Below are 15,356 nucleotides of genomic sequence, written 5' to 3'. Positions count from 1 at the left end.
ATGGATCACAATAGTCAGATCTGCAACCAATCGTGTGATGGCACAGGACTGGGCAGTGTTTTGTCCTGTTATGTGCAGAGTCACCATGAGTGAGGCGCCGACTCGATGGCAGCTAACTACAATAACACTAAATGGTATGGAAAAGGCATGATAGCTTTACTGATGTTTGAAAAACACATTTTTTGTAATTTTAATACTCTAAGATCCCTGGACCATAAGCTATGGGATTGCTGGTTTAATGTCTACGACAGTTTTCTTTGTGGTATGAATACTAGCAAATATAATTTTCTTTTAAAAGATGGTGCTTGAAAGATTGTTAAGGAACTTAAGACCTCAAGTTATCCACACAAGAGATTATTAAATTAGAAGCATAGAAGCAATTTCTTTAAAATGTCTGGATTCTTAAATTTCTGAAAAAAAGTTTTTTTGGGGCAAAAGCTTTTTTACTATTTGGCTGAGTCCCAGGTATTCGAAAATTGCTCAGGATCATTTTTCCAATTTCAAATCACTTTCTACTTGAAACAATGTCTTAGTTTCTCTGATATAACATGCAATAGAGTTTTATTGTCTGGGATTTCCATTTTATCCTCAAATTTTCCTTTCCATTAATCTGTGACTTCTGTTTCTAGATTTTAATTTCAGTGGGATTTTTATTGCAATATAAACTAGAACTACTTTACTTTTACATTTTTAACTAAAAAAAGATAAGAGAAATGGAATTCCAAATAAATACTGGGGTTGGAGGCGTAGATGATGAATTCAATATCAGTGATTTACAGTGACTTTATGTCAAGGATGTAAGATGTTTAAAATATTTACTTTAGAAGATTTGTCGATTGAACGTTTTGGATTTCTGTGAGTGTATCAGCAAGAGTCCAAACCCATTGCCACTGAGTCGATTTCAACTCATAGAGACCCTATAGGACAGAGTAGAACTGCCCCATTGAGCTTCCTAGGAGCGACTTGTGAATTCCACCTGCTGACCTTTTGGTTAGCAGCAGAGCTCTTAACCACTGCTCCACTAGGACTCCAGTAAGAGTCCAGTCGGGGAAAAATAATCCACTCTAAGTATCTCAGTAGAGGGAATTTATTACAGTGAATTGCTTCCAAAGGTGATGGAAGGGCTTACCACACAAGGAATGGTGCCACATCACAGATAGTAACAAGAACAGGAAGCTGCTATCATTCCTAGTGCTGGAGGGACAACAGGAGAAGTTGGTGTTATCAGAATCCAGAAATTGGGCTGTCTGGTGGGAGGTGGCACCAAACCAAGGAGGGACAATTAAGCAGACGCTGGAGCCACAGAGAAGACTTAACTCCTGATAGAGACACCATTCAAAGAAGAGCAGATGTGGGGAAATATCCCAACTTCCCTCCTCCCACCCTCTTATCCTCTACCAGGGTTTCCCAGAGGCGGAAACTTCCTAAAACCAGTAGCCAAAGGAGCCTGGGAATATGGTTCACTGGGATTCATGGCAGAGCAGGAGAAAGGTGGTGAGTTTATCTGAGGCCATACAGTGAAATGACTACTAATGGGAATCAGTATAGGCCTTGCCTTTTTGATACCAGAGACAAGCCAGCTGGCCCATCACCAATGTGCACCTTGGATAGCATCACCAGAATAGTGGCTGACTTGCACTGATTACTTCTTCCTCCCTCATTTTATAAAGGTGTGAGGTAACCCATCCATAACAGACGTGAAATAATTAAACAGTTTTAAGCCTAACTGCCTGTAGCCATGGTGTGATGCTTCCGAACGTGAGACTCCAAGTATTGTGCTCAGCGTAGATAATACTCTTTTCATTCCAATAATCTAGAGACTGAAGAATTCTGCCAACAAGCAAACATATTCATTTTTCAGAGACACAGACCAGATAGACTCAACAGAAAACTCCATTTCTGGGCATTCTGAAGAGAGACAGAAGGAGAGAAAGTCTAATGTTTTAGAAGCATTTGTGTGGGTCTGAACAATAGCTGGTAGGAATAGGGAGAGCCAAGCTATGGAGATGTGGGTACTGCAGACTTGAAACTTCAAGTGTAAACTTTGAGCAGTTGCTGGCAGAGGGGCTGGGCTGTCTTCAGAACTGGCAGAAAAGCTCTGATAAAAGAAAACTGCTATTCTAATTTTCGATAGTATAGGATGCCGAAGACGGTCTGCAGATCATTTAGAAAAATGATGAAAGAAAAGATCCAGACAGAACCAGAACTTTGATTTTTTCCTTAAAGGTTCATCAGTCCCTGAGTGGGAAGGGATAGGAAGGCAATGCCCGAACAATGCTGCACATTCTATTGTTTATATTATTAAAGATAATTTAGATATTTAGTTCATTCACGAATTCAACAAACATTTATTAAATGTCCACTCTGTGCCAGGTGGAAACCCTGGTGTCATAGTGGTTAAGTGCTACGGCTGCTAATGAAAAAGTCAATAGTTCAAATCCACCAAGAGCTCCTTGGAAACTCTATGGGGCCATTCCGCTCTGTCCTGTAGGGTTGCTGAGTCAGAGTCAACTCGACGGCAATGGTTTTTTGTTTTTGTTTTTGTTTTTTTGGTATCTGCCAGGTAAAATGATAAACTAGATAGACAGGACTTATGCTGTCTGTGCGTGTATACTATAGGAGAATATTAACTAGTGACCAGAAAAATCTAAGAGATGCCATCACAGAGAAATGCAGGGTCTTGGAGGAACACCTAATCCAGGTAGGAGGAGAGGGCAGGTTAGGAGATAAAAAGGAAAGAATAATTGATCCCTAAGGATGAGTAGAAGTTTTTCAGGAGAAGCATAATTGGGGAGAGTATTTCAGGCAGGAAAATTAAAAATAAAATAAAATAACCATTGCTGTGGAGTCCATTCTGACTCAGTGGCCCTATAGGACAAAGCAGAACTGCCCCATAGGGGTTCCGAGGAGCAGCTGGCAGGAGAATAGCATATGCAGATTCCTGCCGGGAAGGGAGAGTGTGGTGTTTTTAAAAATCTGAAATAGGTTCACAGTGGCTCCTGGGTAGATGATTATGTACTAAATGGCAAGATAAGAGACCAGAGAGGTAAGCAGGCTTTAGATCCTTGTAAGCCATATTGAGCAATTTGGATTTAGATAATTAACTTATTCATTCATTTGTTCATTCAACAAATTGTTTTTTAGCTACTCCTCTGTTGCTATGGAGCCCGGGTGGTACAGTGGTTAAGAGCTCAGGATGCTAAACAAAAGGTCGGCAGTTCAAATTCACCAGACGCTGCTTGGAACAGAGTTCTACTCTGTCCTATAGGGTCACTATGAGTCAGAATTGACTCGATATAGATGAGTTTGGTTTGGTTTGTATTGCTATGGATTCCTGATGGCGCAGTGGTTAAAGCAATCGACTGCTAACTGAAAGGTCAGCAGTTAGAATCCGCCAGCTGCTCCACGAGAGAAAGATGTGGTAGTTTCCTTCCATTAGAGATTTAGCGCCTTGGAAACCCTACGGAGTCACTATGAGTCAAAACCAACTTGACGGCAATGGGTTTGGGTGTCACTATGATGTTGAACAGGTTTTAGCAGCGCTATCGGACTGAGATGGTCTAGGAAATAGTCTATTGATTTACTTCCAAAAATCAACAAATGAAAACCCTATGGATCCCAATAATCTGATCTGCAACTGATTATAGGGATGGTGGAGGTTGGGGAAGAGTTTCACTCCATTGTGCATGGGGTCACCATGAGTCAGGGCTGATGCAGCAGCAGCTATGTGCAAGGTGTTGTGAATAAAATGTTGAGTAAGATAGACATATCTTCTTCCCCGACAGAACCTAACAGTCTATCCCAGGAGATAATGAACAAAGCTGTTTCAATAAAGGCTATAATGTTCTGTGATAGGGCAGCTATGTAAACACAGTTAACCAGTTGCTGCCAAGTTGATCTGGGCTCATGGCGACCCTATGGGTATTAGGGTAGAACTATGCTCTGTAGGGTTTTTGGTGGTTAATTTTTTGGAAGTAGATTGCCAGGGCTTTCCTCTGAGGTGCCTCTGGGTGAACTTGAACCTCTAACCTTTCGGTTAGTAGTGAGCATGTTAACAGTTTGCACCACCCAGGGACTAACACGCAGTAGAGGCACTTAATCTAATAATTGTCAGTGAGGATGGTGGTGGGAGGAGGGAGAGATAAGGAAGGTCATCCAGAAGAAATAAAATTTAATCTAAAACCTGGAGATTAACGTGGAGTTAAGGAGGAGAAGATGGAGAGAGTAGTGTTCTCAGTATAGGCATGAGCTTGTGCAATGAGCCAGAAGCAAGAAAGAACATGCCTTGTCTGAAGATGTAAAAGCATTCCCGTATGGTGGAAGAATAAAGGGCTTGCAGCCACTTTAAGGAGTTTGGCTACATCCTAAGGGCAGTGAGAAGAAACATTTAGAGCAATCAATAAGATTGCTGGATATAAGTATAAAGAAATCAATAGATTTTCTATATATTAGCAAATCATCATTTAAAATATAATTGAGAACAAAGGGTGTCAACAATAATAATAGTGATTTGTCATTGTTAGGTGCCGTTGAGTTGGTTCTGACTCATAGCAACCCTAAGTACAATAGAATGAAACACTGCCCGGTCCTGCGCCATCCTCACAATCGTTGTTATGCTTGAGCCCATTGTTGCTGTCACTGTGTAATAATGATAGTAATAGCAAACACATATGGAGTGCTATGAGTGGTCCCAAAAGCAGAATCCAGTGCTCTGACCCCGTGCTCTTTTCAGTGCCTATGTTGTTTCTAGAAACTTCACTATGCTGTTCTTAACTCTATTGAAACGTTTTCTCTCATCTCCATCTTTGTCCTCTACTTCGTCCCTCTCTTAACAGAAGGGAAGCAGGCCTTTAGCTCCACTCCTGCCTGCAAGCAGCCTGATGATGGGCAGTACGGGAACGGCATCTCTGAGTGGGGTTCCCAGGACTGGGACTTCCTCCAGCCACTTTTGGGGAACGGCAGTGAACACCCAAATTTGGGTACCCTTTTCCCGATGCCCCTGTTCTTAATCTTGCTGGCTTCATTTCCAACTTCTTTTTCTCCCACTTTCCCTAATTCTTGCTTTTTATGTCTCCTGCCCTCAAAAATCTCATTTGCTTTCCAATACTTCTGGATCATCTCCATCCTGCACATACTGTATCAGATAACATATTGACATTTTAAAATGCAATTTTATGATTCTATGGACATGCACATAAGTTTCCCGGCTTGCTGGCCGCAATGAGCATATTTCCATCAGTAAAAGCAAGGTGCGTGGATAGCCCAGATGTTAGCTAGTAGACAGAACCCTCTAAACCTTAGTTAAAGGACCTAACATGCTACTTTGGAATTACCATAATGCCTTTGGGAAAGACATTTATCTGGCTCTGTTTAATTTTCTAAGGCAATAGCTTCAAGAAAAAGACCAGGGAGGATTTATTTGCTCAATACCTTCTGTGGTGGTATTTTTATTTTGTATTAAACATACGTACTATATAAATTCAGTGCTCCCACTTTTTATCATAGTTTAGGTATATTTAAAATATCACATGCTATCAGCATAAATGTGAAATTTGTTTACTGAATTTCTTCCTGAGCCAAGTCCAGACACTCTTTAACTTCGAGCAAATCACATATACAAAATGAAGATAAAATGCCAGCATCCAGAGCAAGGCAAATAAATATTGTCATGAGCACTGCTGGAATAGAGGAAAGAGAGTTGAGAATAGGATAAAAAGAACTGGGGTTGCAACCTAACTATTCTAATTACCAGCAGTGGGGCCTCAGATAACCCTGAGCCTAGCTTTTCTCCTGCAAGACTGAGATGATGGATCCTGCCTACTTCCTTTCATTCGTTCAGTAATGAATTCATTCACTCATTAAACAAATATTTACCTAGCGCCTATTATGGTATAGGCATTTTACTGGGTAAAAAAATACAGTCCCTGCCCTCGCAGTAGGTTGTTATGAAAGTCATGTGAGATAATCATAGCAAGTGATATTATTTATACGGTGACTACTATGTGCTATGTAGGGGTCCCTGGGTGGTGCAAAGGGTTAACACACTAGGCTGCTAACCAAGAGGTTGGAGGTTCGAGTTCACCCTGAAGTGCCTTGGAGGAAAGGGCTGGCAATCTACTTCTCAAAACTCAGCCATTGGAAACACTATGGTGCACAGTTCTACTCTGATACACATGGGGTTGCCACGAGTTTTGTGCCAGGTACTGTATTTACATTATCAAGCTACTTTTCACATGAACCTCTTTCAGGTAGTTTTTACCCACAATGTACATGTGAGGTAACTGAAGCACAACTAGTAAACTTGTTCAAAGTTAGATAACTCAGAAGAGGCCTGACTGACTTGAACTAAGGTGGTCTGATTCAAAAGATCCAATTTTCCCATTAAGCCTGTCAGTATGAAAGTTCTTTACAAACATAAAGCACTGTATACAAAGAAATATTATTAGCTCTTGTTGATCGTACTCATTCAGGATACTGCAAAAACAGACCAACACCAAAAACGAAACAGGAAACAGGGGCTTCTTCCTGCTGTGTCACTGTGGGAATTCTCATTATAAGCCCTTTGAGTCCTTGTTTTGCAGTTTGAAATTCTCATTCTCTTTCCCCTGTTGGCACATATTGTTGCTGCCCTCTTTCTGTCTGCAGATCATGGCTGAACATTTGTTAAGCACACTATTTTATAAGGAAAAAAAATGATTTTTTTGAGAATCACTGTGTCAAGGAGGTTGTGTACCTCCTTGAAGATGAAAATGCCAATTTCTCATAAAAAGGCAAAAACCTTCATTTGAAAAGGTTGAATATAATGTTACTTAACTAATTTCAAATGGCTACCTTTAGGTCACTGGAAAAGTCCAAACACAAGAATAGTCTCTGGGGCCTGTAGCATTTTCATTTGATTCAGGAGTGGATACATTTTAATTCATTTTAACCTCTTGCCTTTTGGTATTTGGCTCTTCTGACAGGAAGCAACTGTCCACTTGAGGTTTGTCTGAGTACTTGTAGCCTGCCTTAAGCAGGAATCAGTTTTCATTATGACCTTGAAAACTAAAGAAGATCCTAAGTTTTGACATGCACTGTATATGCTATTTTAATAGACCTATTTTATCAAAATATAACACACAGAGACAACCGCATAAATCCTAAGTGTATTTCTACAAACTAGAACGTTGTCAAAAACCGAAACCAAACCCACTGCTGTTGAGTTCATTCTGACTCACAGTGATCCTGTAGGACAGAGTAGAATTGCCCCATAAAGTTCGAGGAGTGGCTGGTGGATTTGAACTGCTGACCTTTTGCTTAGCAGCTGAGCTCTTAACCTCTGTGCCACCAGGACTCCTGCATTAGAATCCTATAATATGTACTTTTTTGTTTCTGTTTTCTTTTGCTCAACACATGAGATTTATCCATGTTGTTCGTGTAGCAGAAGTTTGTTCATCCTCACTGCTGTATAATATTCCATTGTAAAAAAATATGCCACAATTTATTTCTTATTCATTCCACTTCGTATAGGCATTGGGTTGATTTCCAGTGTGTGGCTATTAAAATTAATACTGCTTTATATATTTTTGTCTAATTCCTTTAGTGCATATATTACATATTTACTTTGGGTATGTATGTACAGGTAAAACTACTGAGTATTAGGGAATTAATATTTTACATTTTAGTAGATACTGCTAGTTTTCCAAAATAGTTGCAATGTAAAGTTTCACTGGCACTACATGACAATTCCTGTCCTTCCACAGTCTCACCAGACTTTTTAGTCTTGGTTGTTCTGGTGAGATATAATACCAAAACCTGTTGCTGTCAGGTCGATTCAGACTTTTGAACTACAGAACCGTAAGATAATATATTTGTGTTGTTTTTAGCTACTAAGTTTGTGGTAATTTATTACAGCAACCATAGGAAACCAGTACAGATAACTTCCAGTTTTCCTATTGGGTCTGTCTTTATTATTTTAGGGGTTCTTGATATATTACGGAGTCCTTTGTTGGGTTTGTTTAGCGTTTTACATCTATGTTCTTGAGAGAGAGTGACATAATTTTCCTTTCTTGTAATATCTTTGTCAGGTTCTGATAAAAGGGTTTTGCTGGCCAAATTAAAAACAAACAAATGTTGGGATGTGTTCCCTTTCTTTCATATTCTCTCATGTGGTTAGGTGCTGTCAGGTTGGTTCTGACTCATAGCGACCCCATGTACAACAGAATGAAAACGCTGCCCGGTCCTTACAATTGGATTATTTGTTCAGCACACAGATTGAATAAGTATTGTGAAAAGATTCAACCCTGATGCACACCTTTGCTGCCTTTAAACCACATAGTATCCCCTTGCCCTGTTTGAACGACTGCCTCTTGATCTATGTGCAGGTTCCAAATGAGCACAATTAAGTGTTCTGGAATTTCCACTCTTCTCAGTGCTATCCATAATTTGTAATGACCCACACAGTCAAATGCCTTTGCACAGTCAATAAAGCACAGGTAAACATCTTTCTGGCGTTTCTTCTTTCAGCCAAGATCCATCTGCCACAGCAATGATATACCTCATTCCATATCTTCTTCTGAGTCCAGCTTGAATTTCTGGCAGTTCCATGTTGATGTCCTGCTGCAACTGCTTTTGAGTACGTTATGGCTCTCTCTCTCTCTCGGGTGTAGATGGTTCTCAGCACAGGGACCCCAGGTCTAAAGGATGTACTCTGCTCTTGACTCTTCTTCTTGGTGGTAGTGTAGTCCCTTTCAATTTGTGAGACTGATTCTTTTTAAGCTTCAAGGGATGGTGAAACGGACCTATCTCCTTGGTGGGCTGCAGATACCTTATTTGCATAGTCCCAACCAATCTTGGCAAGAGTTTTATACACCTGATTTACGTGGTCCCACTCAAACATTTTGTGAGAGTTTTTTTTAATAAGACCATGGCCAGAAAGGCCATATAAAAAGAGAAACCCATTGCCCTGCATGTCTTCTTTCCATTCTTGGATTTGGTAGTGTTTGACTTCTGTCTTTTTATATTGATGAGTCTTGGTAGGGGTTTATCAATTTTATTTTTTTTCCAGAGGGCAAACTTTTGGCTTCATTGATTTTCTCTACTATATGTGAATTTTCTATTTCATTCATTTCTGTTTTTATCATTATTATTTCTTACCTCTTAAGTTTTTTGCATTTAAATTTCTGGTTTTTGAACTGGGTACTTAAATTGTTCATTATTTTAGCTTTTGTCTAACATATATTCCTTTTAAGGCTAAAAATATTCCTCTAAGCACTGCTTTTGCTACAAATAATACGTTTTTGCAAACATATATTTGACATTTTTGTTTCACTCACTTAAAAGTATTCTCTAATTTCCATGTGACTTCTTCTTTTATCCACTGGGCATTTAGAAATACATTATTTAATTTCCAGTTATTTGAGAGTTTTCTATTGAAAACTATTTCTTATTGATTTCTAGCCTAGCTCCATTATAATCAGAGAACATACTCTCTATGATTTAGATTCTTTGCAATGTGCATTATAGTTAAGTATGTTGTCAATCCTGGTCAATATTCATTTTATGTTAAAAATATATGTATCCTCAGGTTTGCTTGTGTTTACTTGTTAGTCTGTGGTGAACAATTTCCCATAGGTTTCCTCATATCTTTGATGTGGTAGAAAACACGTGAGGTTGTGCAGTACAGATTGGTGGGTGGACACAGATAGTCCCATGCATACCTTGCTTACTGGGTAATCCATTCCTGACCCAAGTACATATAAAGGTTAGCCTGTGGATATTTTTACATACATATTTGCATGTACAGCATGTATATTCATATATATATATATAATTTTTTTTTTAATATATAATAGAGCACAAGGACGGTATAGTCATAGAAGCTTCCTAGACACATTGGAACACCTTGAGGGATCAAGTTACTGAGGCTGAGGACTGGGGACCATGGTCACAGGGGACATCTAGGTCAATCAGCAAAGCATAGTTCATAAAGAAAATGTTCTACATCATACTTTGGTGAGTAGCATCTGGGGTCTTAAAAGCTTATGAGTGGCCATCTAAGATGCATCTATTGGTCCCATCCTGTCCAGAGCAAAGGAGGATGAAGAAAATCAAAGACACAAGGAAAATGTTAGTCCAAAGGACTAATGGATGGCAAGAACCACAGCCTCTACCAGCCTAAGCCCAGCAGAACTAGATGGTGCCCAGCTACCACCACCTACCACTCTGACAGGGATCACAGCTTTGTTGATCTAAGAAGCAATAACACATGTGAGGAATGTGCTTCTTAAAAATAAAGTATAGGTGACCTAATGGGCAACACATGCCCAAATGTGAATATGAGAAGGCAGGAAGGGACGGGAAAACTGGATAAATGGAAATGGGAAAACTGGGGTGGAAAGGGGGAGAGTGCAGACACATTGCAGGAATTGCAACCAATATCATGAAACAATTTGTGTAAAATTTTTGAATGAAAAATAAATTTGCTTTGTAAACTTTCCCCTAAAACACAATAAAATAAAAAAAAGTGCATCGTGTAGTTGTTAAGATCATTTTTTTATTCAAATTTTCTTTATTTCTGTGATACTTTATGTCTACTTGTTCAGTTAGGTATTGAAAGAAGTGAGTTAATATTTCCTACTAATCATAGACTTGTGTAGTTCTGTCGGTTTATCTGTAGATAATCTAGGCTATGTTATTAAGTACTTACAGTTATAGAATTATATTTTTCTTGTGAATTGACCTTTTTAACATTACAAAATATCCCTGTTTATTCCTAATAGTACTTCTTGCCTTAAAATCTACTTTGTCTGATATTAGTTTTGCTATGCTAGCTTCCTTTGGTTAACATTTTTTTGAGGCATTGGATCTCCTGGTGCTCTTTCTCACATTCTCTCAGCCTTACCTATGATTCCAGCATTAATTCTGATACCAGAAATAATTATTCAGAAATAAAACAGAAAATTTCTTTCTAATGTTATCCCTTGAACCCACATACAAACAGTCTCAGGTGCTATGAAAACAACAATCAATACCAGTATGTATCCTAGTGAAGTTACTGACTCTAAAGGTTAATAAAAAATAATTAAACTGGCATCAAGACCAAAAAATTAAGTTATGCACAAAAGGGAAAATATCAAGTTGGCATTAGATTTCTTACTGTATACTCAGTGCTGGAAGACAGTGTCTGTGGCATTCTGGGGAAATGTGTGCCCCAATAATTTCCACATAGGTAGATTGTTCTTAAAGCTTAACCAACAGCATGTTTGCGTGCAAGAACTTCAGGAATACAGAAACTATAAAGCAAGTAAACCAAATTTAACTGGATGGTATAATATAGCCAACCAAGAGATAAATCAAAATTAAAAGAAAAAACTTCAAAATGAAGAAAATATAATACAAAGGATTAGTGATGAGCATTTAATCCATCTAAATAAGGAATAAAAACTGAAACCTATTTGAATAAATGGAATGTAAATGTTATGAACCTTGACGACATAAAAATAAAATAACAAAGTGACTGGGAGGAGGAGGAAGCCTAATTTTACGCTTTCATAGCAGAGAATCAACAGGTTCGATCTAAAACTGAAACATTGAGTTTAAAATATATAATAATGTCAACCTCCCAACATTTTTTATAATGCTTTTTATGAACATTAGAGAGATTTAAAAAAAAAATTAATATTGTTTGTGATGAAGAAATGTCTGAAATTAATTTCTTCTATTACATTTTTATTTCTTATTTAGCTAATTCAAATGTAATCAAAACTACTACTGTGTATATCAGGAAAGAGATACCTGAAATGTTGGTCTCTAATAGTTAACTAAGGAGATCTGATGACACAATGGTAAAGCGCTGGGCTGCTCAGCAAAAGGTCAGCGGTTCAAACCCACCAGTGGCTCCTTGGGAGAAAAAGACTTGGCAATGTTCTCCCGTAAAGATTACAGCCTGGGAAACCCTATGGTCATATAGGGTCATTATGAGTCAGAATCAACTGTACAGAACAAAACAACAGCAACAATGGTGAACTAGGAGTCCGTGAATATTGGAAATATTAAACTCTCAACTGCTAACTGTGAAGGTTGGCAGTTTGAACGCACCCGCAGGCGGCCCAGAATAAAGTCCAGACAATCTGCTTCTGAAAGGTTATAACCTTAAAAACTCTGTGAAACACAGTTCTACTTCGCAACACGCGAGGTTGCCCTGAGTTTGAATTGACCTGAGAAAAATGGGTTTGGTTTTGGTTTTGTTGATTAACTCTCCTATCTAGGGATGGTGGGTTTTTGATGATTTGTTTTGTTTTTCACTTTCTCTTTTTACTTAATTTTTATTTTTCTTATCATTTCCGCATAGGTAGGTTGTCCATAAAGCTTAACTACCAAACATGTTTACAAGCAAGAACTTCAAGAATACAGAATTTATAAAGCAAAGAAACTAAATTTAACCGGATGATCTAATACAATCAGCCAAGAGATCAATAAAAAAATTTTTTTTAAACCTTTAAAATGAAGAAAATGTAGTAAAAAAAAAAAAAAAAGAGCATGCACCATTTTTTACAAAATCTATAAAGTCATCAATCCTAAGAAAAGTAAAGAGAGAGCCGTAGAGCCGTCTTTAGCTAGATTATTTTTTTCCTCACCTTTTTCTAAATTACTTTCAGGAAGAAACTTTACATTTGATCTTCAAAGAAGCTACTGATTGAATTCTTTTTTGTCATGGTGGAGCCTAGTGTGATCACTTTTTATTTGGGTGTCACTAATGAAGAGTGAATCCTTTTTCTCTGTGACTCCTAGCATTCAGGATCATTCAGTATAACCTTTCATATCTCAGCCTTCCCTGTTTTAAGTCCGATCTGTCATTTCTTCTTCTTAGATCTACGAACAGACAGTGTCATCCAAAAGGACGCTCTCTGAGGAACAGGATGGCGGTGGAATGCTACTGGTTTGAAAGTTTGTTCGGTTGACAGCCATTCTGCCTTGTACTACAACAGAGAGTCAAATAATTAACATGCAAAGTCCCTATTTTATGGGAGGAGATGGAGAAGACAGGAGAAACTGGCTGAAATTATTGAGTGCCCGATGTATGCCAGGCATGGTCACAGCAACCCTATGATGTTAGGTGTTACTTTTTTAATGCACATGAGGAAACAGAAGCTTTGAGAGGTTAGATGAACTGCCTAACTTGTGGCTATCTGGGAAATTATCTAATATCAAAGTGAGTGCTCCCCTGTGTCCTTCTGTTTCTATTGCTGCTGTGGAAACTTGCCTATTTGCATTTTTTTTAATTCGCAATTTTATTTACTATACTTTGAAAAAACCTTAAAGTTTTACTGTAGGTAGACAAACAAACAAACAAACAAAAGAAAAACCAAACCAGCTGCCATTGAGTGGATTCTGACTCATGGCAACACCATGTGTTTCAGGTAGAAGTGCTTCATAGGATTTGAAGGCTGTGACCTTTCAGAAGCAGATTGCCAGGCATTTCTTCCAAGGCACCTCTGGGTGGGTTTGAACCACCAACCTTTACAGTTAGTAGTTGAGCACTTACACATTTGTGCTACTCAGGAACTCCTTTCCCTTGAATACAGATATGAAAATTTTGCTCTAAATTGTTTTCATTGTAAGAATTACTGTAAAGACAACAGAGGTAGAGAATTCCAACCAAAATAGCACTATTCACAACAGCCAAAAGATGGAAACAACCTAAATGCTCATCAACAGATGAATGGATAAACAAAATGTGGTACATACATACAAGGAATACTACTCAGTTAGTAGGAGAAATGAAATCTTGATACATACTACGATATGGATGAAGCTTGAAGACAGTATACTGAGTCAATCACAAAAGGAGGAATAGTGTATGATCTTATACTTACATAAAAAGACAAGAACAGGCAAATGTATAGAGACCAAAGTTCATTAGTGATTACCAGAGGTGGGAGGGATGGGGAAAGGGGAGATTATTGCTTATGGAGTACTGAATTTCAGTTTATGGTGATGGAAAAATCGTAATGATTAAGGATAGGCTTGCCCAGCTGATTAATGTAATTGTTGTCAGTAAGTTGTATACCTGTAAAAAGTTGGCAAAAGTTGTGTGATAGATATATTTACAACAATGACCAAAAAAAAAAAAAAAAGAGTAGCTGGTGAGACGGCTTATGTACAAACATCTCATGACATTTCATTCCTTGGTGTGGAGGTTTAGAGTCATGGTTTCATGGTATATCCCAGTTAATTAGCCTAACAACGTGTTTAGTGCTTCTTTTCTACTTTCTAGTTCATTCATAGTGCCATCCAAGGCACAACAATTGTTCTCTTTTCACCTGAAGCAGTAGAGAAGAAGGAAAGTCAGGAGTAGGAGAAGAAAAAGGAATGGTGGCTAATTGCCTCCATGAACAACTATGTCTTTTGCTATGAGACCAGAAGACCTGGATGGTGCCCAGGTATCATTACTGAACATTTTGATCAAAGATTCTATAGAAGATTCCTGATAAAAGGGGGAAAATGAAGAACATGATTTCAAATTCTCATGGAATCCAGACTTTCTAGAGCCACGGAGGCTGGACGAACCCCTGGAACTATTGCCTAAGATAATCCTTACCCCTTAAACTAAAAATATCCCCTAACTTAAAACCAAACAATAGTTTAGCTTAACTAGTAAAGCATATCTGCCTTGAGCAGTGTGCTCTTTTAAGATCTAACTATATCAGATCAAATTGACAACAGCAACTATAAAGAATACATAGGAAACTTAGGGGCAGTGAGTTTTCGTTAATGAGGGAAGAACAACTTGGAAAGGGACAGCGAGACTGATTGCACAACTTTAAGAATGTAATCAATGCCACTGAATTGTACATGCGAAAACTTGAATTGGTGTCTGTTTTTGCTGTGTATATTCTCAACAACAAAAATAAATTAAAAAAAATTATTAAAAAAAAAACCCAACTTGGTGGCAAAACCAGATCATACCTAAAAAAAAAAAAAAAACCTACAAAGAGTTAATTACTCTAGCTTTAATTAAGTGTAGTCTTCTTAAAGGAAAAAAAAAAAAAAAAAAAAAAACACTGCCTTATCCTGGCTAGAAGCCTGTGAAAAAAGGACGATCTGTCACAGAGTCACAGAACACAGTAATTAAGGTCTGAAACGCTTCCCATCAAAGAACAGGAAGAGTTAACTGTTTAAACAGCATTCCCCGTGAAATGGCATTGCCACTGTATGTTTTTAGATTGAATTTATTTAATTTCTTCCTGGTGGCTTCTAAATAGGAATTAGAGCCTCCATTAGGAATTGCTAATGGCGTCCATCCTGGAGGTTCTTAGCCCAGAACAGAAAAGAGAAAGACTAATGTCACGTGTGCATGTTCTATATGCCACAGC

The sequence above is a fragment of the Loxodonta africana genome, chromosome 3 (genome assembly GCF_030014295.1).
Source record: "Loxodonta africana isolate mLoxAfr1 chromosome 3, mLoxAfr1.hap2, whole genome shotgun sequence".
NCBI lineage: Eukaryota > Metazoa > Chordata > Mammalia > Proboscidea > Elephantidae > Loxodonta > Loxodonta africana.
This window is presented reverse-complemented; position numbering follows the sequence as displayed.